The 24578-nt window shown below is 38.8% G+C and overlaps 1 protein-coding gene across 2 annotated transcripts in view; it reads right to left on the bottom strand.

The window, feature by feature from the left end:
• Positions 1-24578, bottom strand: part of LOC110195628 (contactin-4) — a 1139396-nt gene that overhangs the window by 272042 nt on the left and 842776 nt on the right. The gene's annotated exons all lie outside the window — the stretch shown is intronic.

Here is a 24578-nt window from a genome sequence, read left to right as displayed (position 1 = left end):
AGCAATGACATGAAAACTCATTGGTTTTTTGTTTTTTCTTTTTCAGTGTTCTTGTTTTATAGCCTTCTTCACATCTTAAAACCACAGAATCAATGAACTTTAGAGCTGGGAAGGAATTATTTAACAGCCCTTAACATAGGAGCAGCTAGACAGAGCAATGGATTGAACATTGGGCCTGGAATCAGAAAGACTCATTTTTATGAGTTCAAATCTGGCCTGTGTGACCACATGCTTACTGCCTGTGTGACCTTAGGAAAGTCACTTAACCTTGTTTGGCTCAGTTTCCTCATCTCAAAAAATGAGCTGGAGAAGGAAATGGCAAACCACTCCAGTATCTCTGCCAAGAAAACCCTCCAAAAAGGTGTAATGAAGAGTCAGATATGACTGAAAAACAAAACAAAGAGGCAGGGCAATGGATAGAATACCAGGTTTGGAGTCAAGAAGCCCTGAGTTTGCAACTTTCTAACTATGAATTCACTCAACTCCTATTTGTCTCAGTTTTCTCATCAGCAAAATGGGGATAATAATAGAACCTACCACCCAGGGTTGTTGTGAAGATCAAATGAGATATCTGCAAAACACTTAGCACAGTGCCTTCCATGTAGTAGGCACTATGTAAATGTTAGCTATGATTATTAATGAGGAAACTGAGATTCATAGAGGTGAAATGATTTTTCCTGTGCAACAAAACTTGTTATTTGTAGACTCCAGGTAGTAGTAAAGCAAACTCCACCATGCTCTTCTACCACACCAAACTGCCTTGTTATCTGTCAACCACATGAACATAAGCATCTCTGTTTCTGAAGTTTTCTATTTTAAGCCTTATTAAAGAATCATTAGTTGGAAGACCTCAGAAGGCCATCAGGCCTAACCCCATCATTTTACAGATGAAGAAACTGAGGCACAAATAGGTTAAATGACTTCCCCAACATCATGTAGATAGTAAGTACTAAGCAGCAATTGACTTCAGGGCTTGCTGAGTCCAAGCTCAGTGCCCTATCTACTGTTCCATGTTGCTTCTTTCTTAAGACGTTATCAATCCAAACTGATAAATTAATTAGATTATTCTAACCTTCTGTTTATATGGACTTAACATTCCCAAAATCTACAGTCAAATTGTCCCAACTCATTTAACTTTCCGGCCTTATCTTTCATTCGTGTACGTAGGACATATTCTCTAGCCAAATAGGTCTTCTTATATCTCCAGGATATGTTCATGTTGTCCTACATTTGCCTGGATTTTTCCTCTCTCTGGAATATCATCCCCAAAGACATTTTAAAAATTGTATTTGTATATTATATTAAGCTTTGTAAAGCACCTTTCAAGGAACAAGTTATCCATTTAAGAGGACTGTATTAAGTGCCTACTATGTGATAGGTATTGGTAACACAAAGACAAAAATGAAATAATATTTGCCCTCAAGGGTCTTATATTCTATTATGAGTAAACAATACACATAGACAATTAAATACAAACTATATTGGACATATGCAGAAAGGAAAGCATAATCAGTGGGATGGAAAGGGAGAGTGTATCCAAGATAGATAAGGCAATACTTGAGATGAACTTTGACAGAAGGGAGAGAATCTAATGATCACACGTGAGGAAGGACAGCATTGTGAAAAGATACAGAGATGAGAAATAGAGTATAGTGAATGGGGAAGGCAGTTTGGCTGAAGCACATGGTGCATCCAAGTGGATAATGTCCAAGAAGCCAGAAAAAGTAGGCTGGAATCTAATTTAAAAGCCAAACAGAATGCTTATAGTGTTTTAAGGTTTGCAAATAGCTTCATACATATTATGTTATCACATCTGATCCTCACAACAACATTGTCAAGTAGATGCTATTATTATCCCCATTTTACAGATGAGGAAACTGAGGCACACAGTGGTTAAGCAACTTGCCCAAGGTCATAGAGCCACTAAAGTGTCTGAGGAAGGATGTGAACTCAGATTCCCAAGTCTACTATTTTACCTACATCTCCACCTAATTTCCTATAATTCCCTGTGCCATCTTGTGTATTATTTTAAAAACTTTTCCACAAGCCCTCTAATACTAGTCTATGAGTTCCTTGAGGGCATGGCACATGTCTTATAACTCCACAGAGCCTAGCAAAGGGCCTTCTGTACATAGAATATGATCCCAAAATATCTATTGGCTGAGTGATTTAGGTGTTTGGCACCCTGAAACCCCCATATATCTGAATTTTCGCCGATATTTTAGCATTATGGAGACAAAGACCAGGGTCTTCACTTAGAATTCCTTTTAGAATTATATTCCATCGAAAAACAACCAAAAAAGGAATAGCATGGAAAGGTCTAATCGATTGAATGTCTTGAAACTCACTGCCTGATTTCTCTGAGTGTTAGAGCACATGTTCCATGAATATTATCAAAGCTAATTTAGATTCATTCAGAGAATTGAAGGGATAATGATTTATGACAAGTTTTTTTTTAAATGCTATAGTACTCATAAGGTGTTATTTTTGTGTATTTTTTTTTACTTCAAATGCCTCTTAGATCAATCAGCCCTTAATTCTCCTAATAAGGGGGTGCATAGCTGAAGGCATCCAGAATTATGCCTGGAAGTGAGGCAGCCCTGACAAGCAGCTCATTCCGCTATCAAATAGCGAACACTTATTGGCTATCTGCTAGCCCTACATGAGATGCTGTGGGGAATTCAGTGATGAATAAGACTTAGCCCCAGCTCTCTGAGGGGGGGTTTGCAATCTATCTGAGGGGAATAAGAAGTGCACACAACAAAAGACCCCATTGGAAAACAGTAAATATGAAAGCTGAATGAGTGGTGGTAGGAGCTCAGGGTAGGGGAAAAGATCATTTCCAAGGGGGATTTCAGGCAGGGGCTCTGAAAAGGCAAGAGTAGATCCTGAAGGCTGGTTCCTTTTTTTTTTTTTTAAGTTAAATCAGCTTTTTTTGATTGAAGGGAAAGCAGTCAAGAAACATGATAGCAATCCAGACATTTGATAAAAATAGTATTTGCATGTATTTATCAGGTGCTATCAGAGAGATTCTGAGCCTCTAACAAGGAAATCTGTAACCCTGTGCCAAATTCTGACCTTATTCATGCCCATTTAGAGGCAGGGTTACAAACAGCGGCAAGCTCTCCAGCTAATGGCTGCTGAGGCTAATCAAAGGGCAGTGTTCAGGAATGTTCAGTGTGGAAAGCACTGTTGGGCCTAAATTGGTCTTTTCAGCCATAACCACCCACACAGATGGTAATTACAAACAGTTAGCTCTTTTTCAAATAGAAAGAAAAATGCATATGTCTGTGTAATACTTTTTGTCCAGGCTTTGTAGGATTAAGTTTAAAAAAAGAAATGGAACTTACAGCTTATATCCAAATCCTTGCTGCCATGTGTTGCCAAGCAATCTCCTGTTCCTCCCGCACCCCGCCAAAACAAATAAATAAATAAATAAACTAGGGAGGCAACAGGCCATATCGCAGATTTTTTTTTCTTTCAGCAATAAACTGAGTCTATCTTCATAAAAGCAATGCAAGTTTAGTTTATTCGAAACTGGAACTGGCCAATTCATTGTTAAAATGGTTAAAGCCAATTATTTGGCATTTTAAAAAGTCATCAGACCTGTGATTTCATCAGTGGAAGGAGCTCAGGGTGAGGAATTTCCCCATTTGTGTCTGACACATAGTAGGTACTTAATTAAATGCTTGTTGTTGAATTTACCAATGCAGTTGTACATCTTTGAGGTAACTTAGGGTTTCAGATAATTGCCCAAGGCATTTAGAGGTTAAATGACTTCCCCAAGGTCACATGGCCAGTAGGTGCCAGAATCAAGGCTTGGACTAAGGTCTTCTTGACTATGAGGTCAACTCTTTGTCCCCGGGCCATTATATAAACAAAAACAGTTTGGTTGGATTTCCCAATTTTCAGGGAATACAGATGTAGAGTGTGTATTTTTGGATGAAGATTTTTGTTGGGGTCATGTAAAGTCCTTACCCCCCTCCCCCAACTATTCATTATAGATATGAGGACAAAAAGAATGTAAGGACTCAGAATGAAAAGGAACAATAGGAAAACAGGAAAAAGACAAACCTATTGAAAAACCAGACTGTTGTGTTGTTTAAAGGAAAACTAGAAAGAGGAACAGTGGATAGAGCACCAGGTCTGGAGTCAGGAAGACCTGAGTTCAAATATGGTTTCAGGTACTTATTGGATGTGTGACCCTAGGCAAGTCACTTAACCCTGTTCACTCAGTTTCCTCATCTGTAAAATGAACTAAAGAAGGAAATGGCAAACCACTCCACTATCTTTATCAAGAAAACTCCAAATGGGGTCAAAAAGAGTCAGACAGGACTGAAATGACTGAACAACAATAAGAAATTTGAATTCATATTTTATTGTCCCTTATACCTTTTGCTATTCTTTACTCAGGCAATATCTAAAGCCAGTTTCACTAACCTTATCTAGATGGTCTGTTTACACGCTTTCCATGGAAGGACTTGGTATTCAGCTTTGCATTTGGCTCTCTGTCTTTTGAACTATTGGCATTTTGAAATGGGACAGATACACATCTCATTCAGCAAATGCTAATTCAACATTAACTAGATGCAAGGCAACTTGCCAGGAACTAAAGGTGATAGAAAGATGAATGAACCATGGGCCCTGCCCTCAAGGAGTTCACAATCTCACAGGGAAACCAAGAAATGCATGCAAATAACTATGCTACAAGCTGCAATGTGATAGCTCATAACAAAGATGTAAAGTGTCCTGAGAGCTATGGTACTGCTATTCTTGCAGGGTATTTTATACCAGTTTTGTTAGCAATTACGTTCTAAAGAATGTACCGTTTCATGGCAGCTGTATTTGCGGGTTATATGATGTGTGGTGATAATAACTGTTCTCTTATTTTATTTTCCTACTGAATACATTATTGGGTTTTTTCAGCATGATTAGATAATATTCTATACTACTTAGGGGCTAAAGCTTATCAAGAGAGATCAGAGAAACATAACATATATTCAAGTGATTTATTTGTGAAATTCCTAGAGGAGTAAATGCAGACAGAGGTCTTAAGGCTGCAGTCTGGGATAAATAAAAATAATAATAATAATAAACTTAAATATATGGAAAAAATTAGAATAAGGCCTCCAGAATAAATCATAGAAAGATGAGAAAGAGAGGAAAAAAAAGAAAATCCATGCCACATATTTTCTGCCTATAAAGTTATTGAATGATTAGAACTGGGGAACAGAGAGTTTATAAGGTGAATTCCCTGCTTTTTCTTATCCTCTTACAATAAACACTTAGGAAAATATGACTTAGGAAGAAGCAAATAATCCTTGAGAAGTAATAAAGGAAAGCCAGAAAAAGTGATGACTTCTTTTAGGTCATCACCAAAAGACCACTAGGAAGACCAATAGGAGGAAGGGAAGCCAAGGTCAAGGAAAAGGCATAAGGGAAGGAAAAAGTGAGTTTGAAAAGGGGAGATTGGCTTTGAGAGAAACTAGTTTGTTATTTAAAAAAATCAGAAGAAAAGAGGCTGCTATAGGAGTCAGCTGGTCTCTATGGAAGGAGGGCAATTTTCTTCTTCCCAGCCTAGTTACAGATCACATGATCGATGTTATTGCTGTTGTTTGTCCTTTGTTCTTGAAGAGGATCATGGCATCAGGGAGGTGATGCCATGACATGCAAGTGAATGGGATTTAAGTGAGGGAGGGCTGTGCAAAGTCACCAGCCTCACTTTCTCCTCTGGAGCCATCTGGGTCCAGTGGCCAGATATAGATCAGGATGACTGGAGATTGCCCTGGATGACATGATAGGATAACTTCAGAAGTGGGAATGGGATTGGCCTTCTCTTAATTATTTCTTCTACCCATGCTGAAAGAAACAATCCAAAAAGAAATACACAGAATTTGGGTATATTTATTGTGAATGAGATTTTGCAAGATATGCATTGTAGAATCACAGACTTAGATCAGTCTTTGCTTGCTTCAAGGGAAGAGGTATCCACCAGCTGCTGGGAAAGTCTATCCAACTTTGGGAAAGTTTTAACTGTTAGGAAATGTTTCCTTATAACTGAGCCTGAATCTATCTTTGCAATTCCCACTGATTGCTCCCAAATTTTACCTCTCAGGGCAAAGTAGAATATGTCTGATCCCTAGTCCTCATGACAACTAGAAAGTGTGCTCTCTTTAAGACTTTTCATCTCCAAGTTAAACAACCAAAATTCCTACAGCTAATCATCATATGGCATCACCTTGGCACCCTTCACCATCTCGGACATCTTTTCCCCCACCTATTGCAGTTTATCAAGTTCTTTCCTAAAATGCAGTAACTAGGACTGACCATAGAACATTGACTCATTTGATCAAACTACCAAGGGCATTTTTAACCTCCCTTATTCTGGGCAACATTTTTCAGTGAACAAAGCTTAGTATCATGTTAACATTTTTTTCACTGCCATATTGAATTACTTATACATATTTGGTTTGCGTTCCACTATAATTCCTAGACATCTTTCCGATGAACCGTCTTCCCTTCCTTCATGCCCCAGCCCTATCTTATCCTTGGAATCAAAAAGTAAATATCACATATATAAGACTTTTACTTATGTTAACATTTATCCACGTTAAATTTAATATTATTAGATTGATCTTTCAACTTGATCCTCCTTTACATACATCAGCTATGCTCAGCTGCTATTTGACAAGAAACTAATTACTGAATAAGGCAGTTGAGTGGATATCATACTACCTCATGCCTTTATATTCCCATAGGAATAGAACTTATTAGTACGTGATGCTGCTTGATACCTTCCTTTATCCTTTAGCTAGTCTGTTATTTTTGAATTACAGTACACATTTCATAGTCTTATAAATTAAGTGCTGGAATGGATCTTAGAAGTCAGTGAATTCAACCTCTTGATTTTACAGATGAAGAAACTAAGGCCCAGAAGGATTGTTATTTGCCAAAAGTAAACAAACGCAGTTAATGGCACAGCTGGGATTTGAACCCAGGACTCCAAATCCCATGCCTTGGACTCTAAATCCCATGCCCTTTCTACTGTACCTACCCCACTTTTTCTCTGTTCTAGAGCCATACTCTAGATATGAATTCCATTCCACTTATTCATAGCATTATCTATTGTCAAATTTGCCTGCTTAGTTTAGAATCCCCAATTAATTTCTTGTGACACATACTCTGAGCATACTTTGGATATAAACACTGGAGGACATGGAGTTTATCTATGGTTCTATTTCCCATAAAGTGTTGGGTATTTTTTTGCTGCCTTCTTTTTCTTTATCTTGTAGCTATTCTCTTTAATAGCTACCTATGGCAGAAATATTGGGTCAGGTTTTTTGACCTACCCACCCCTTCTCATTTCAAGTCCTTTTGTTTAGATTTTCAAGGTTGACCTATTTTAGGTATACTCCACTCTTAGACAGGAGCCCATAATTTCTATATTTTAAGTCACAATCCAGCAATGCAAATACCCTTCTCAGACATCTTCTTAGCTATTTGTTCTTCTACTCAATCTCCTTTTCCTTTTGGAAATACCTGCCTTCAATTTGCAGCAGTGATAAAAACATTACCTGTACATCCAGTTTCTTATCTAGCATTTTATAACCCCTAAGCAATGCTAAATTTCATTGTGCAATATAATTTGTCTCCATGTGACTCATGTGAAATGGGTGATTGGCTTTGACCAGTCTTGGAGTATTCTTTGCCATGTCATGTATTTATGACCTGGAAAGGTAGCAGACACTAGCAAGAGCTAATATCAGCTCAACAAATTCAGTAGCCACCACTGGCTTCTTTTCACTTCCTCTGACCCATATGAATTAATCAATCATCAAGACTTGTTATGTGACAGGCACTATGCTAAGTGCTGGCATTACAAAGACAAAATGAAACAATGCCTACCCTCAAGGAGCCACTGTCAGATACTTCCTACATGACCTCTTCCCTGATGGCATCTGTGGATTTATATCATTGTTCCTTGGAATGGAAGCTGCTGCTATTGCAGAAGAAGGTTCTTCCTCTATAGGAAAAGCTTCATACACATTTATGTTCATAGACTCATAAGATCAGAGGCCATCTAGTCTGGTACAATCACTTCATTTTATAGATGAGGACGCTGAGGTGCTGAGGGGATATTTCTTGGTTCACTCCTTAATTCCCTTCTGGGCTTCCTTTCTGTACCATGACCCAGCAGTCTTCTCAACCTGGAAGATTACTCTGCCCCTAGGGTGCATAGGCTGTGTAAATATCCATCACACATGGACACACAGACACAGAGAGACACACTTAAGAACCCCTGACATTTTCTTTCAGGAGATTGTACAGTACATTGATTATGTATAGTATTTGCTTATCCATGCCAAAAAGACAAGTATCCTATCATCCATGTAGACAATTGCTATATTCAACTTGCCCTAATTGCTTGATCTAGGAGAGTTCCTTGGTCCTCACTCTTTCATCATTCTTCTCAGTACCTCTTGTGATCATCTCCTGTGGTGGATTTTTTTTTACTTTGTCTTCTTCCAGTGATGAATTCTTAGAGGTCTCTTCCTAGTTTCTTGCTTCCTTGTTATATATTGCCATGTGATGGGGTGGGATGGCCTCCAACTATTTTCAAATTCAAGCCAGTTTTATGAAGAATACCCTTCCCTCTTTTTATCTGGATATGACACTCAATCAACTGTATTTAGCTGGTTATTATATGCTTCTTGCCAATCAGCAGCTCAACACTGCTGATGTCCATAAGGGAGGATCAAGCTGAATTTCAGTCATTTCATATCCCTTTTTTCTCCTCTACTCCAGAAATTTTTTTCTATCTTTCCTCTCCAATATCTTATATTTAAAGCTAAGTGGAACTTAGAGACAATAAAATAAAATATCTTAATTTTACAGATGAGGAAATTGAGCCACAGAGAACTGAAGTGCCTTGTTCAGAGGTTGTAAATCACAGATCATAGATTTTTGAGCTGGAAGGAAGAGTAGAGAACTAGTTCATTTTACAGAAGAAAACACAAAGGACCAAAGGAGTTGTATGACCCAAGTCACCCAAGGTCATACAGGTTTATGTAGACGAGCTAAGATTTGAACCCAGGTGCTGGATTCATTAGACCACTTCAGAGTATAGCATTCTTCTTCTCTCCATAATGATGATATAATTCTTTAGAGAGAGGGAATGGACAATGAAGGGGGAGAGGGAGGAAAAGAGAGAGAGTAAGAGAAAGAAAAAGCAAATGGAAGGAGACTATGGGATAGGGAGGATGAAGGAAGATAGGGGAAGGAAGGGAAGAGAGGAGCAATGGGAGTGGGAGAAAAGGAAGAGGTAAGGAAAGGAGGGGGCAAAAAGAGAGAGGGGGAAGCAGATGAAGGGGGAATGGAAATATAAGAAGGGAAAAGGGAAGAGGAGAAAGGAATGGAGGAAAGGGAAATACAGGGAGAGAGGAAATGTTACAGAAAGGAAGGAGAGAGGGAAGAGGAAGAGGGAGGAGGAAGAGAAAGCAAGGAGGGAAGTGAAGTCAAAGAGGAGAAAGTGGAAGTATGGGAAAGAAGGCAGGAAGGAAAAGAAAAGAGGAGGGTATAGGAAAAGAAGGGTACAGGAAAGAAGTGAAAGGAAAGAGAGGGATAAAGGAGGAAGTGGATGAAGGAGGATGGAGAGAGATTTTTAAAATGAGAGACAATGAGAAGGACCATACTGATCAGGGACCTCTTCTTCCTGTGGTCAGTCATCTCTCCTAGAACTTTCCCTTGTCCACCAAAGGCAGGCCTTCAGGATAGGTATAGGGGCTAGACATATGTATATAAATATGCATACAAATCATATATGTATATATACACACATATGTACATATACATACATATGTACATATGTGTGTGTATAATTTTGGAGGATATTAGGTATTAGGAAACTCCTACCAATACATGTGGCTACCTACTCTGCAAGAGGTTCTCTCAGAATTTGAGAGATTTCTTTTAACCACTGACAGGTTTTGGCTTTTCTAAGGTCACATAGCCAACATATGTCACAGGTGAGCCTTTAACCAAAGTCTCCTGTCCTTTCGGATCAGCGTTCTATGGATGATAGCATGTGTCCTGTAATTATTAGGCCACACTACATTTAAACTGACTTTTCTAAGTTTGCTATTGTATATTTTATTAGACTTTGTTCTTGGCCTCTTTCATTCTAGCATCTCACTCAGAAAAAGAAATCAAAATCCACAAGATGTGATAAGGCCAAGACCTCCTTCTTGATGTTCAAACCCTTCAGGTGAAGGGAGCAAGCCATGCATTATTGAAGGAACTGAGTGGGAATGATGAGGGCCACTAGGTTTCCTTTACCAAAGAAAACAAGCAAAAAAAAAATCACTGAGGGAAAAGTTAATAATTCCAACTCCTACCAAAATACAGTGATAATAACATCAGTCCATCTAATTTTGCAAGACTACTCCTTGCCTATGGCTTTTACCAAAAAGACTAGACCACAAGCAGTTTCCTCTCTGCTGTAATTGTGCTCAGAGGCAGGAAAGTGAGCATTCAGATGAACCAAATTCTCTTCCACTCCAGGGTAGGATAGTGGAAACTGTCTTAAAGATAGTTTGACCCTGGAATGATTACTGAATCTCTTTCCCCGAAGACTTTTCCAGAGAGAATGTCAGCTTAAGGAATGCGGGCAGTCTGGATTTACAGATAGGCCACTAACAAATGAGCCATGCATACAAATGACAGCCAGGCCCAACCCCTGATGCTTCGGGAGTTACTCCTGACATCTTGCCACTGCTGCTGCTGCTGCTGCTTTTTCCACTGGTGCTACTAAAGGAGGTGGGGAAAGCAAAAAGCTAGAGGATCTAACCTCCAGGATTTTCTCTCTGCTCCTAAAATCTTCCTTTATATTATCTGAATTGAAGATGAGTTTAAATCTCACCTCAGACATTTTCTAGCTGAGTGACCCTGAAGATGTCACTTAACCTGTGTCAGACTTAGTTTCCTTATCTGTAAAATAAAGGGATTGGATTTAATGGCCTTGAAGGTCCTTCCATTTCTAGATCTATGATATTATGACTTATTGGCCTGAAATTTCCAACAGAGATCTTTTGTTTCAACAAATATTCTCTTTTGAAAATTCAAATATTTTTGGAAGGCTAAGGGTGATAATAATGATTCACAAATTAGTGTGAATGGATCCAAGTCCCGGTTTTCTTCTTTACTCTGAGCCATGATGGTCCATATCTTGCCAATGAGATCTTTTGTTAAGATGGAGGGAGGCTAAACAATTCCATGATTTGGTAGCATGGGACTTTTGGGGGTAGAAGACATAGCTGGGTGTGCAGCTATAATATATCCTCCAGGTGGTGGATGGGGTGAAAGCCATGGAGCCAGGAGAAGGCAACTGAGTTCAGTAGAAGAATTCCAAGGAAAAAACTTCGTGCTTCCTACCTCTTTTTTTTTCTGGAGTGGAAATTAGGATTATAAAATCACAGATTTAGAACTGGAAGGATTCTTAGAGTCCTTTAGTCCAATCTCTTCATTTTACAGATGGGAAACTGAGTCCCTGAGAGGTAACTGACCCAAGGTCATCTGAGTAGTCAGTAGCAGAGTCAGAAGCTGAATCTTCCCACTGTACCACATTGCCTCTCTCTGATCCCCACTATAATGGAAGCATCCGGCTCTCAGGGCTGGCATGATTACTGTGGTTCCCTTCTGTGGTTTGGGGAATTAGTCTTGGAACCAACCCAAGATTTATGACATTTTCCCAATTCCAAATAAGCAGCCTAAAAGGTGCATTTTGGGGACATGACCTATGTGTATGCTAGAGACTGAGACACTTTTTTTTCTTAAATGAGAAGTTAGGAACCTGTGAAGAGAATTAATAGCCTTCATTTTATTGCCGATTCTTTTATGGGGGAACACTGGCTGGAAGAAGAAAAAAAGTGAGCAGGGAAAACTGTTAATTTATTTATAAGGCTAGGCTGAATAGAACAAAAAAGAAATCGACTAGGTGGTCTCTGGGTATTTTTTTTCTTGCTTTTACTTTTCTAATTTTGGTTGGAAATTATAATCTCTACCTAATTACTCATAGCAAAATAGAGGCCAATTCTTTTCTCAAGCTGTAGCCATACTTTAATAGTCCTTTAGTCTTGGCCCACATTCCATCCTCCTCTGGGCCTTTCAGAATTTTTCTCATTCTTCAAGACTTAGCCAGGCACTACATCCTCCAAGGAGCCTTCCCTGACCTCCCTTACTCCCCCACCCCAACTTGTTATCACTCTCTCTTTCCTTAAATTACTTTGTATTTATGTCTATACACCTCCTCCCCCCACTGAAATTCTTTTAGGGCCGGGAAAGTTCTTTGTATCCCCAGCACCAACTTTTTGTACACATACATTGCTTAATAAGTGTGGTTTTGTTGACTTAATCATTGTGCCTTTTCAACTTAACTCAAAATTGAGGCAAGGCAAAGCCTCTGTCAATGACCTTCTCCTACTTCAATAAGGTTAAAAATTATTATTTGTTAAAAACTAGGCTACATTTATTATTTTTCTTCCAAGAGAGTTGATGGAACTTAATGATGTCAGGATAGGATTAATACTATGGCCTACTAGCCATATGAGCTTTTGATATTTGGATAAATTAGTAAATCAGCATGGGCAGCTAAGTGGCCCAGTGGATAGAGCACTGGCCCAGGAGTTAGGAATTCCTGACTCATCTCTTTGAATTCATATCTGGCCTCAGACAGTTACTAGCTGTGTGACCTTGGACAAATTGCTTAACTCAGCCTCAGTTTCCTCATCTGTAAAATAAGCTAGAGAAGGAAATGGAAAACAACTCTACTATCTTTGCCAAGGAAACCCTAAATGGGGTCAGAAAGAATCAGAAACAAATGAAATGACTGAACAAAAACAAAAGTAAATCAACAAGTATTAATATTAAATGCTGACTGTCCCCAGCACTGTGCTAAACTCTGAAAATACAAAAAAAGGCAAAAACATAGTCCCTGACTACAAGTAGTTCACATTGTAACTGGACAAGATAACATGCAAAACAACTATGGACAGGCAAGAAATGCCTTCTGCAGAAAGTAGGATTTAATCTCAGCCTTGTAGGAAGCCAGGAGGTAAAGGGGAGGAGTGAGAGAATTCTAGACAAGCAGGTCCTTCAGTGAAAAGACATGGAGTCTGGAGATGGATTTATGTGCAAGGTACAGCAGGAAAGCCCTTATGGATAGATAAAAGAGTTTGTGGAAGGGAGGATAATTTAAGAAGACTAGAAAGGTAGAAAGGGAGGCAGATAGTGAATGGATTTACAAGCCCACACAGAGGAATTTATATTTGATTCTAGAGGTAATAAGGAGCCACTGAAGTTTACTAAGTGGGGGGAATGATAAGGTCAGACTTGAGATTTAGGAGATCACTTTGATCACTGAATGAGGGGGGTCCTTCAATAAGATGTTAAACAAAGCCAGCATATAAGCAGTATGTGATAATTATCTGAGAACTCCCTATTTGTAGGTAAGGTTAATCTTAAAGTAGCATTCATTGATAGTCTAGAAATGCTACCTTTGCAAAGGAGTTGGATTTTTCCCATCTCACAGTGCTATGATGAAGGAAGACTGTGAGTGGACAGTATGGCCAAGTAACTACAGTAAGTACAGAAGATATTTCAAATCTCCCACTCAGATGGAGTTCCGGGCCAAAGAAAAACATACATGTTTATATGTAATGGAAGCTTGAGAGTACACAGAATGTGCTTGGAAGATTTTCCTTTGGGAAGAGGAGACATAAGCTGCTTCTGGAAAGGCATAATGAAGTATGATAGAAGTATCTTGTGTTCCGATGTGGAGCTGTCACTGGTTCTGATCTGCTAACCACATAAGGAAAAGATTATTACTTGGCTGTGTAGCTGGAACCTGGCTCCACCTAAAAGACCAAAGGGATGTGGTCTTTATTCCTGTCAGGGTATATGCTAGTCAAAAGACAAGAACTACGGCAGGTACTTGCTAGTCAGGGAGGTTTCAGGCCTTTATTTCCCCTCCTGGGGCCACCACAGTGTAGCCTGTAAGCTCATGGCCCTGTTGTTGCTTCTGTCTCTGTTGTATTTGTTCTTTTCCTTTTTTCAGGTAAAGGAGTTTTGGAAACACCTGTAACCCTTCCAGCCTTGAAATATCAGAAATTGGAGCCACCAGTGGCCTGGGAGCCTGAGTCCATTCTGGGTTTTGTAAACAGTCAATTTAGCAATGAGACCCTAAGGAATGAACTAGAGATACAGTCCAGAAATATGTGAGACGAGGACTGAAGCAGAATCTGGAGGTGATTACAAGTTTGGAGACGAGCTTGATGGTATCAATGTTAGGAAGAAACTGCTTTAAGTATAATCTCAATCTTCCCAGGGCCCAAAAACACATAGGGCAGAATGTGCCATCGGGTGCTAGAGGAAAACATCGAAAACTTCTGTTTTTGCTATGTCATCGTAATCAAAATTTCTTTCTAAAATGTCATTTGATATCAAGGGGTTAAATGAAACTGGGTGTTAATCATTGGTGGTTAACAGTGAGGTAAACACATGGAGATGAGGCTTAAATTTATAGCATTAGAGAAGAGACATCCTTTGACTCCTGAGAGAATTAATGAAAATTTTCACAGAAAAAAATTAAAGGTTATACAACATTGCTGGTGGGAGTGGGTAGGAGAGATAGATTTTGAGAAAAAGATAGGAGTAGGTATCCATCTGTTCCTATGAAAGGTACATGATAGTAATGGCATCCCATCAAAATCAACCACTTGGCTTTGATGTAGTCACATGACCCACTTCCTCTATGTAATGCACATGCAGCAATGAATAGGTACCAAATGCTTATATCCAAAAGTGCCTACTTACTCTTACTGGGGAAGCATGGTAACTAACAAATTTAAATGAATAAGATAGAGAGTTCTACAGCTTTTGCAGTACTGTTCTATTCAAGGGCTAGACTACAGACTGCCTCAAGAAGATCAGACTGGAAAGGTATTTATTTGATACTGGAGGTAATAAGGAACCACCCAACCTTATTGAATGGGGTGGGGGGAGGGGACATCTTTGGGCCTGTGCTTTAGGAAGATCCCTTTGGTGACTGAATAGAGGATGGATTGGAGGCAGGCAGACCCACCAGCAGACTTACAATAGTAAAAGCCTGTACCAGAGGGGTGGCAGTGTCAGAGGAGAGAAGGGGGCATACTCAAAAAGTGTTATGAAAGCCAAATCGATAGGTCTTGGCAAAAGATTTCATATGGGAAATGAGAGATAGTGAGGAGTCTAGGATGGCACTTGGATTTTGAGCCTGAGGGACTAGGAGGATGGTATTGATCTCAACAGGAATTGGGAAGTTGTGTGGGGTAGGATTTGGAAGGAAAGGTAGGGAGTTTGGCTTTGGAGAATTTGCATTTAAGGTGTTTACTGGAGAGCTGGTTCAAGATGTCTGAAAGTAGTTGGAGACAGGAGATTGGAGGTTTCCTTCACTTCTTTAAAAATATCATTTTGAGCAGTAATCCATAGGCCTTGATGGATGGCCAAAGAAAGGGATCCATGATACACAAAATGGTTAAGATCCCCTACTTGAACTTTCTTCACAAGTTCTACCTCCTCTGAGCAATACTGACTCATACCCTTCCCCACCCACCCACCCACAGTCATTTCACTCTTTCCCTTGAGCTTCTTAGAAGGTAGGGGCTATTTGCCTTCGCATCTATTTCTGGCATAGTTTCTGGCACATAGTGGGTGCTTTATAAGTGTTCATTGCATTATATTATTTAATTTCCCAATTTTCAGTTAACACATAGTTTTAAATATCTTCTGGTAGAGCCTAATACTTTCTAATGGATCCTTCCCTTTTTAAGTGATCTTTTATAAAATAAAATTGCTTCTCTCCTTTCTTCCTTTTCACTGTTCACCTTTCCACAATACCTTTCTTTTCCTCATTCTTACTTCTCATGCTTCTTGCCTCAGCTCTCTGCTGTGCCCTAGTTTGTCTTGACTCTTGTTCTATTTAGGAAGCCAAAGAATAACTCAATTTAAAATGTTTTCTTTTCCCTGTGTGTTTGATAAAAAATGTATACTTACCTAACTCACAAGGTTATTGTGATTAGTGAGATACAGCCTTGTAAATTGTTTTGTCCCCCTTAGGTGCCCTAAACATGCAGGCTATTATTACCATCGTTTTTCTCTGCAGGGTTCTTCTATCTCTTTCTGACTGACAGTGTTGCTCATCCTGTGCCTTTCAGCCCATTCTTACAGAACATGATGCAAATGCTTCACCATAGAGTCAAGAAACAAAGGCACAGGGAATGAAGCAAATCAAGAAAGAATTCATGGAGGCAGTCAGGCTCATCCTTCTAGCCCAGAGAGGAACACATTGACTGGGGCAGGTTATCTTCCATTGGAATGGCTGAATTTTCACTTGTGGGACCACAGGGGCAGCAAGGGTGGTCATATTAGTACCAGGTGCTCCTGATGGGATATTCGTGACAAGGAAAGGTAGGCCTAAGGAGCTTGACTTGAAATCAAGGTTCCCATAATTCAGAAATGTACCAGACAATGCAACCAGCAGAACAACAATTAACCTACATCTTGTGATGAAAAAAAAATGAGTTTACATGGAGTGTCAGAGAAGAATAAGCATCCTGCAGATTGAGTGGTTGGTATGTTGCTATCACATTCGCTGAGCTGTAAGTGATACACCATTCAGTTCTCCATTCTCAATTTACTAGGAGAATTTTATAATTAAATAGACTGCAAAGCATAGCATTGTGGCTTTGACATGTAGATTGATTTTTAAAGGAATACATGAGTTTATTGGGAAGGCAGAAGGAAGCTTGGTTTCTCAAGGGTATGCCATTTTCCATCAGGGTGTGGTTTCTTACCTTTTTTTTTCATCAAGTAATAAAGGTAGAAAAATGTGATTAATTGTAATGTTCCATCTTTAATAAATGTTGCAATATTAGAGAATAAAATAGATATACACAATTCCATTTAATTCAGTGGATATTTATGAGATACCTACTAGAGCAGGGAGTCTTAACCTGAGGTCCACTATTTTCAGTGGGTCCATAAAATTGAATGAGGAAAACAATTACATCTTTATTTTCTATACCCTCTATCCTGACTTTGGTGTTTTTATCACTTAATTTGAAAAAGCATTCATAGAAGGGGTCCAGAGGCTTTACTACATTCCCAAAGGGGCCTATCTCATACATGTGTGCACCCCCCCAAAAAAAATCAGAGATTCTAAAGCCTTGTCTCTAGTCAACATTGCCCAGTGCATATAGGCCTCTCTCCCTAGGAACACCTCTATAAACTGATACAGAATGAAGAAAGCAGGATTAGGGGGACAATTTATACAATAATGGCAACATTACTGAGAACAATGTCAAAAGACTTTAGAACTGTGATCAGCACAGTGATAAATCACCAATCCCAAGGAATAAAGGAACATGCCACTCCCTAGCAGAGATATACTGGACTCAAAATTCAGAAAGAAACAAACATTTTTGGACATGACTAATGTGGGAATGTCTTTTGATGGATTTTAATCTCTGTATTGGGGGTTTCGTTTACTTATTTTTATTATTTACTCAATTACAGAGTATTTGAAAAAACAGATTAATTTTAATATACTTAATTTTTAAAAAATAAAAATAAATTTGAAAAAAGGAATGCACTAAGAGGATAAAAAAGGTATTTTTTAAAAAATCCCTGCTGATGACATTTGCTTAGCTGTTTGCTCCTGGACAAGTCACTTAACCTTTATGTGTTTCAGGTAACTCCTTATGTCATATATTCTCATCTATATAGAGATAGACTGTGAAATATGTTGATGGCAGGAGTTCCCATATCAGGAGTTGGAAATAATCTTGAAATGTTTAGGCAGAATAAGTATACACTATAAAAATGCTAAGAAGGCCTGCTTCAGCCTTTGATAATGGAAGTAATCTATAGGACGAATACTGGAAATGTTGTTATTGAAATAACGACATATGAGCTGCAGATCATGATCAGTTCCAGGACGGGGCTAATCTACTGGCTGAACCATCTTCATTGTTCGTTCAGTCTTCCACTTCTTTGAATAGAAACTCTGACTTCCAAGTGAAAGAATTCGCTACAGTCCAATGTCTTCGTTTTCCAGTAGTCACGGGTTGCAGGATGTAAGGGTACTTTCATTAATAGTCTCCAGTACTTTGTGGTGGCAAGTGAGTTCATTTTCCTTATGGGGAAGAAGTGGGAACAACTTAGATGATGCATGTAAAGTGTTCTGCTCACTTTAATGTCATTGTTGTCGAGTCGATTCAGTCGTGTCCAACTCTTTGTGACCCCATTTGAGGTTTTAAAACACTATAAATCTGGGCTGTGCTGGTATTGTTATTATTACATTTTTATTCTTCCCATGTGATATTCTGTTGGAATTAAAATAAAAACATTCCAGGGACAAGTTGCCATTCTATTTATTGTTTGATATTTAATATTTAAAACTGCTCTCTGCAAAGTTATCAGTGATTTCTGAGTTGTCAAATCCAGTGACCTTTTCTTAAGCTTCATTCTCCTTGACTTCACCACAGCTTTTCATGCTGCTGATCAGTCTCTCTTCCTTGATCCTCTCTTCTCTCTAAGTTTTCAGGACACCACCCTCTCTTGGTTTTCCTCCTACCTATCTGAATGGTCCTTCTCTGTCTCCTTTGCTGGATCCTCCTAATCATTCTCTTTAATCATAGGTGTCCTCAGGGTTATGTCCTGAATCCTCTTCTCTTTTCTCTTCGGCATTACTTGATTTAATGGTCTTATAGCTGCCATGGATTTAATTACTATTTCTATGCTGAGGATTCTCAATCTACCTTTCCGATCCCAATTTCCTCTGCTGACTTTCAATCCTGAATTTGCAACTGCCTTTCAGGTATCTTGAACTGGATGTGTAGTAGACATCTTAAATTTAACGTTTCCACGTCAGAACTTATTATCTTTCCTCCTAATCCTTCCCATTTCCTATTTTCAATATTACTGTAAAGGACAGCACCAACTTTGTAGACCTTCAGGACTGAAACCTAGGAGTCATGCTGGATTCCTCACTATCTCTCCCCACCCCCATATCCAAGATGTTGCTCAGGCCTGTCAATTTTACCTTTGCAACAGCTCTTTAATATGCCCCCTTATTTCTTGTAACACTGTCACCACTCTATCATGGTTCCTTATCATCTCATATCTTTATTATTGCAATAATCTACTGGTGGGTATGCCTAACTTAAGTCTCTCCTCATGCCAATCCATCCTCATTCAGGCACTAATGTTATTTTCCTAAAACTCAGGTCAGATCATGACACTCCCTACTTAGTAAACTCCAGTGACTTCCTATTGCCTCCAGGGGTAAATACAAAATGCATTGTCAGGCATTTGAAATACGCCATCACTTCATACCCTCCTACCTTTCCACTCTTCTTACAACTTACTTCAACTTACTCATTGATCTAGTGATACTGGCTTCCTGGCTGTTTGGCAAAGAAGACACTCCATCTCTCATCTCTGGGCATTCTCCCTGGCTGTCTCCCATGCCTGAAATGATCACCTTCCTTTACTCTAACTACCAACTTCCTTGGATTCCTTTAAGTCCCAACTAACACCCTACCTTTTATAGGAAGCCTTCCCCAACCCCTCTTAATTCTAGTGCCATTCTTCTTTTAATTATTACCTGTTCATCTTATTTATAGTTTGCTTTGTACATATTTATTTGCATATTGCCCCCCCATTAGATCATAAGCTCCTTGAGGGCAAAAACTACCTTTTCTTCTTTTTATATCCCCAGTACTTAGTACAGTTCCTGTCACATTAAACACATATTTACTGATCATTATTGATATTTAGTAGACTCCTGTGCATTTGGTTTTTGTAGCTGAATAAAAGTATAAGGATGAAAGTTCATCCTTCTATAGGTTCATTGGATGCCTGTTCAGGAGAGTTCCCAGAACAGACAGGATGATGAGGATGATGGACACTTCAGCCTATTCCCATAAGGTTTTCATTTCTTCTGCTAGGTATCTGTAGTATGAGAGCTCTTCATTTAGCTTTGTAATTCATTATGTGTTAATGTTATGTTGCTCAATTGTTATAATTAACAAGGAATTTTTTCTATCTTACCATGATTATCACTGGACCTGTGATTTCATTGGTATAGGGAACTTCCAGGTGGGAGAATGCCCTCTATTAATGTAGGTTGGAACCTCCTGTCCATTTGAGTCTTAGAGGGTGGGCCAGAGCAGAGAAGGGTTAATTGATGAACCCAGGATCATACATACAGCATTTATCAGAGGTGAAATTTGAATATAGGTCTTCCTAACTTTGAGACCAGCTCTCTAGCCACTCTGACAAGATACTCTTTCCCATGATTAAAGATGGCTCAAACGGTCACCTCTCTTGGCTACCTTTTTGGGAATACTGATAATAATCTCCCCAGAGAGGCAAATGTTTTCTAAAACTGTCATCAGTTATTTAAAGGATGATACTTCTTGATAATTGGGGGGAGGGAGGAAGCAATTATTAACTACCCATATATGCAGTCTTTGCAGTGCTGAGAAATTCAGAGGCAAATAGAAGATTTACTTACTATTTATAGTGTTTTACTTACTTGCTATTTACAGTGTTTTGGATTTTAGGTTAATAAAATGGGGATTGGAGATTCTTGAAGAAAAATATCAGTCATGTTTAGATTGTTCCCTTTAAAGAAATGGGCCATGTGTGACCATGTAGTTATTTTGGGAGAAATCAATAAGCCAGAGGCCTGTTTAGTCATAAAACCTGTGAGGACTGTTCCTTTTCACTTAGATTTCTTTTTTTGGGCTCAGATTCTTATAATCTAGCCAATAGCTCAACAATGTTCAGATTCCTTAAGAGTCTGGCCAATATGGCAGATGTTCTAATAAAAACTGGGGCAACTTGGTGGTACAGGGGCTAGAGCACCAGCCTTGGAGTCAGGAGAACCTGAGTTCAAATCCGGCCTTAGACACATAACACTCAATAGCTGTGTGATTCTGAGCTATGTGATTCTTAAGCTCAATCATCTTAAAAAACAGATTTCTTTTTTGACTGCTGGAATATATGTAGGGATCCTACAGAGTTAGCGTTGTTCTTGATGGGTTCAAATACTTAAGAAGCAGAAAGAAATCTATTAATAAATTTTTTTTTTTGAAAAACATCTATCATTAACCATGAATTCTGCTCCCAACAGAATCTTCCACTAGGATGTTTTTATTCATTTAGATCTGTGGTCAGGGATTAACTCTGTAAATGGACACGTTAGCTATTCCTCCTAGCTTTGTGGCATCTGTGCATTTGATAAGCAGACCTGTGCCTTCATCTAAATCTGCTACAGATGTTGTACAGAATAGAGCCAGTCTTGGATCCAAGGGCTACTTGTTTAGAGACTTTCCTTTAAGTCACATCTATTTAGTGACCACTACTCTCTGGATGTAGTCATTCAGCCATTTCTGAGGCCACGTGACTCTATTGTTACCCATCTCCTAGCTCTTTATCGTAAGGATTTCATAAGAGACATTTTGGGAACATATTGCCAAAAGCAATTTTATAGAGGGCTTTTCCTTGATCTCACCTCAGGAAGGCCTCATAATCCTGTCAGAAAAGAAAATGCAGGTTGTCTGGCCCAATTTGTTCTTGGTGGACTCCTAAAAACCTAATTGTGATCACCATTTCATTCTGTTAGAGTCAATAAGGGATACATAGAGAGACTGTACCTACAATTTCATTGGTATAGGAAACTTCCAGGTAAGGAAATGTCTTCCACCAATGTAAGTCATCATCTTCTCTGCAATTTATAGTCTTAAGGAAGGGGTTCTTAACCTTTTTCCTATGTGTCACAGTCTGCTCTGGCATTCTGGTGAAGACTATGGACCGTTTCTCAGAACAAGGTCTTAATATAATTGCAGGGAACGCTCAATTTTCCATCCAAGTTCATGGACCCCTTAAAATCTAGGGATCCATGGTCCAAGGTTAAGACCCCTGCATTAAGGAGTTGTCCAGAGTACTGAGATGTTAAGTGATATTTAGTAATAAGAGTACTCATCTTTGTAAAAAGGGTACTGAGATGTTAAGTGTTTCAGGGTCAGGCAGCCTGGAAGTGTCAGGTATAGGATTTGAACCCATCTTTCCAGCTCTGAGGCCCAGACATCTCAAACTCTATCCACTACTGTATGCTGGCAATTAACTATCTCTTTAATCTTCCGTTCTTGAATTTCCCCATGAAAAAAAAAGTCCACTGCCTACAATTTGAGGCATCCACCTTTTTTGAAAACTGCCTTATGTTTCAGTCAACTCTTCCTAAAAGAAGTGAATGGTGTCAGGGAAGACTCTAGATCAGGCAGCACTTCAGCTGAGCCAGAAAATGGACACCATTTTATGAAGCACAGATGATGAAGGAGTCCTTTTAGGGTATAGCTTGTAAGAATGCACCAAGGCAGGAGGCGTCAGAAAATCATAGAGCAAGTAGTAACTCAGCTTAGTGGTTAACAGAAAATATATAAAAGAAAGTAATATGATATAATATGTACATACACTCACAAAGTATCCTTTCCTCATAACACTAAGGATGACGGGACAAAAGAGTGTTTGTGCCAGATGATAGATGCCAATGCAGTATTGTAATTTTGCACTTGTTTAACAGAACCAAAAGCCTATTTTTAAACCTAACAAGGTAGTACTACTTGTCATCCATTTGATCTGAGTTTTACGGCCAGTTATTGCTTTCTTCCCTTCCACATGCACAGTTTTAGACAATGCACATATTGTTTTTCTGTTAAGACCTGCTTTGATGTTCACTCTGAATCACTAAAATCAAGTCTTTTGATGTTTCTTTGAACCTTCATATAAACACCACTCCTTGTCATGAATTTGATTCAAACACTAAGAAAAATAAAGGTTAGGAGTTTTAGTGGAAGGGAAAAAAAGCATTTATTAAGTACTTACTGTGTATCAAGCTCTGTGTTAAGTACTTTTTTTTTTTTAACATTTTTAAGTTTTGAGTTCCAAATTCTATTCCTTTCTTCTTTCCTCTCCTCCCCCACTCCTGAGACAGTAAGCAATCAGACATAGCTTATACATGTGCAATTATGTATAACATTTCCATATTAGTCATTTTGTACAAGGAGAATCAAATAAAAGGAAAAAAATGATAGAAAGTGAAAAATAGCATACCTCAGTCTGTATTCAAACAATATCAGTTATTTTCTCTGGAGGCAGATAGCATGCTTCATCATTAGTCCTTTGGGATTGTCTTGGATCATTGTATTGCTGAGAATAGCTAAGTCATTCACAGTTCTTCATCGAACAATAGTGCTATTGTTGTGTACAATGTTCTCCTGGTTTTGTTCATTTCACTACGCATCAGTTCATGTAAATCTTTCCAGGTTTTTCTGGTATCATCTTGCTTGTCATTTCTCACAGCACAATAATATTCCATTACAATCATATATCATAGCTTGTTTAGCCATCCCCCAATTGATGGCCTTCCCTTTCATTTCCAATTCTTAGTCACCACAAAAAGAGCTGCTGTAAATATTTTTGTCCAGTAGGTTCTCTTCCCTTTTCTTTCATCTTCAGAATATAGACTTAGCAGTGATCTTGCTGGATCAAAGGTACAGTTTTATAGCCTTAAGTACTTTTCAAATATATCATTTGATCCTCACAATGACTCTAAAGGTAGCTGTTATCAATATCTTCATTTTACAATTGAGGAAATTAAGGTAGAGGGAAGCAATATGACTTGTTCAAATTCATACATTATTGTGAATAATATCTGAGGCTAGACATGAACTCAGGTCTTCTTGACTCTAGGCCCAGAATTCTATCCACTGTACTACCCAGCTACCTGAAATATAAACTCATCACCAGGCAACAATGGAGAAAACCCTAATGGGAGCTTTAGTTTCTTTGAGAGGCACAATATGTAAAACCAAGAAGGTGATTGCCCTATACATCCTGCCCTAAGTACACATCTGGACTATTGTGTTCAATTCTATGGGCACCATGTTTTGGGAAGGACATTGAAAAGTAAGGGCATATAAAGGGCACATTTGGGTAATCAGAGGTCTGGAGGCTATGTTATGTAGAGGTCATATAGCTAGCATTTGAATAGCACTCTGAGGTTTGCAAAGCATATGTTACCCTCATTGTATCATCATACCAGTCCTGTGAGGGAGGTGCTATTATTACCCCCATTTTTTAGATGAAGAAAACTGACTGAGGCTGAGAGAGCTTAAATAACTCGCCCAGAATCACACAGCTAGTAAGTGTCTGAGGTAGTAATTCAGGTCTTCCTGTCTCCAGGTCCATCAGTATTCTATCCAACAGCAAATGAAAGAACCTGGAATATTTAGCTTGTAAGAGACAAAAGTTACCTGTAATCCTGTGAAATAATGATGAAAAGGTAAATACGGACAGATTGTATCAAGAACAGGAATCTGTTTTTGATCAGATAAAGAGAGTTGAACACTTGGCCTTAACAACTGCACCAGATTAAGAGGAAATTAAAACATAAATAATATTAATTTGTGGTTTTCTAA

Source organism: Phascolarctos cinereus, unplaced genomic scaffold (assembly GCF_003287225.1).
Source record: "Phascolarctos cinereus isolate Bilbo 61053 unplaced genomic scaffold, phaCin_HiC Scaffold_4;HRSCAF=312, whole genome shotgun sequence".
Taxonomy (NCBI): Eukaryota; Metazoa; Chordata; class Mammalia; order Diprotodontia; family Phascolarctidae; genus Phascolarctos; species Phascolarctos cinereus.
The sequence above is the reverse complement of the archived record's forward strand: the minus strand, read 5'-3'. Positions and strand labels throughout refer to the sequence as shown.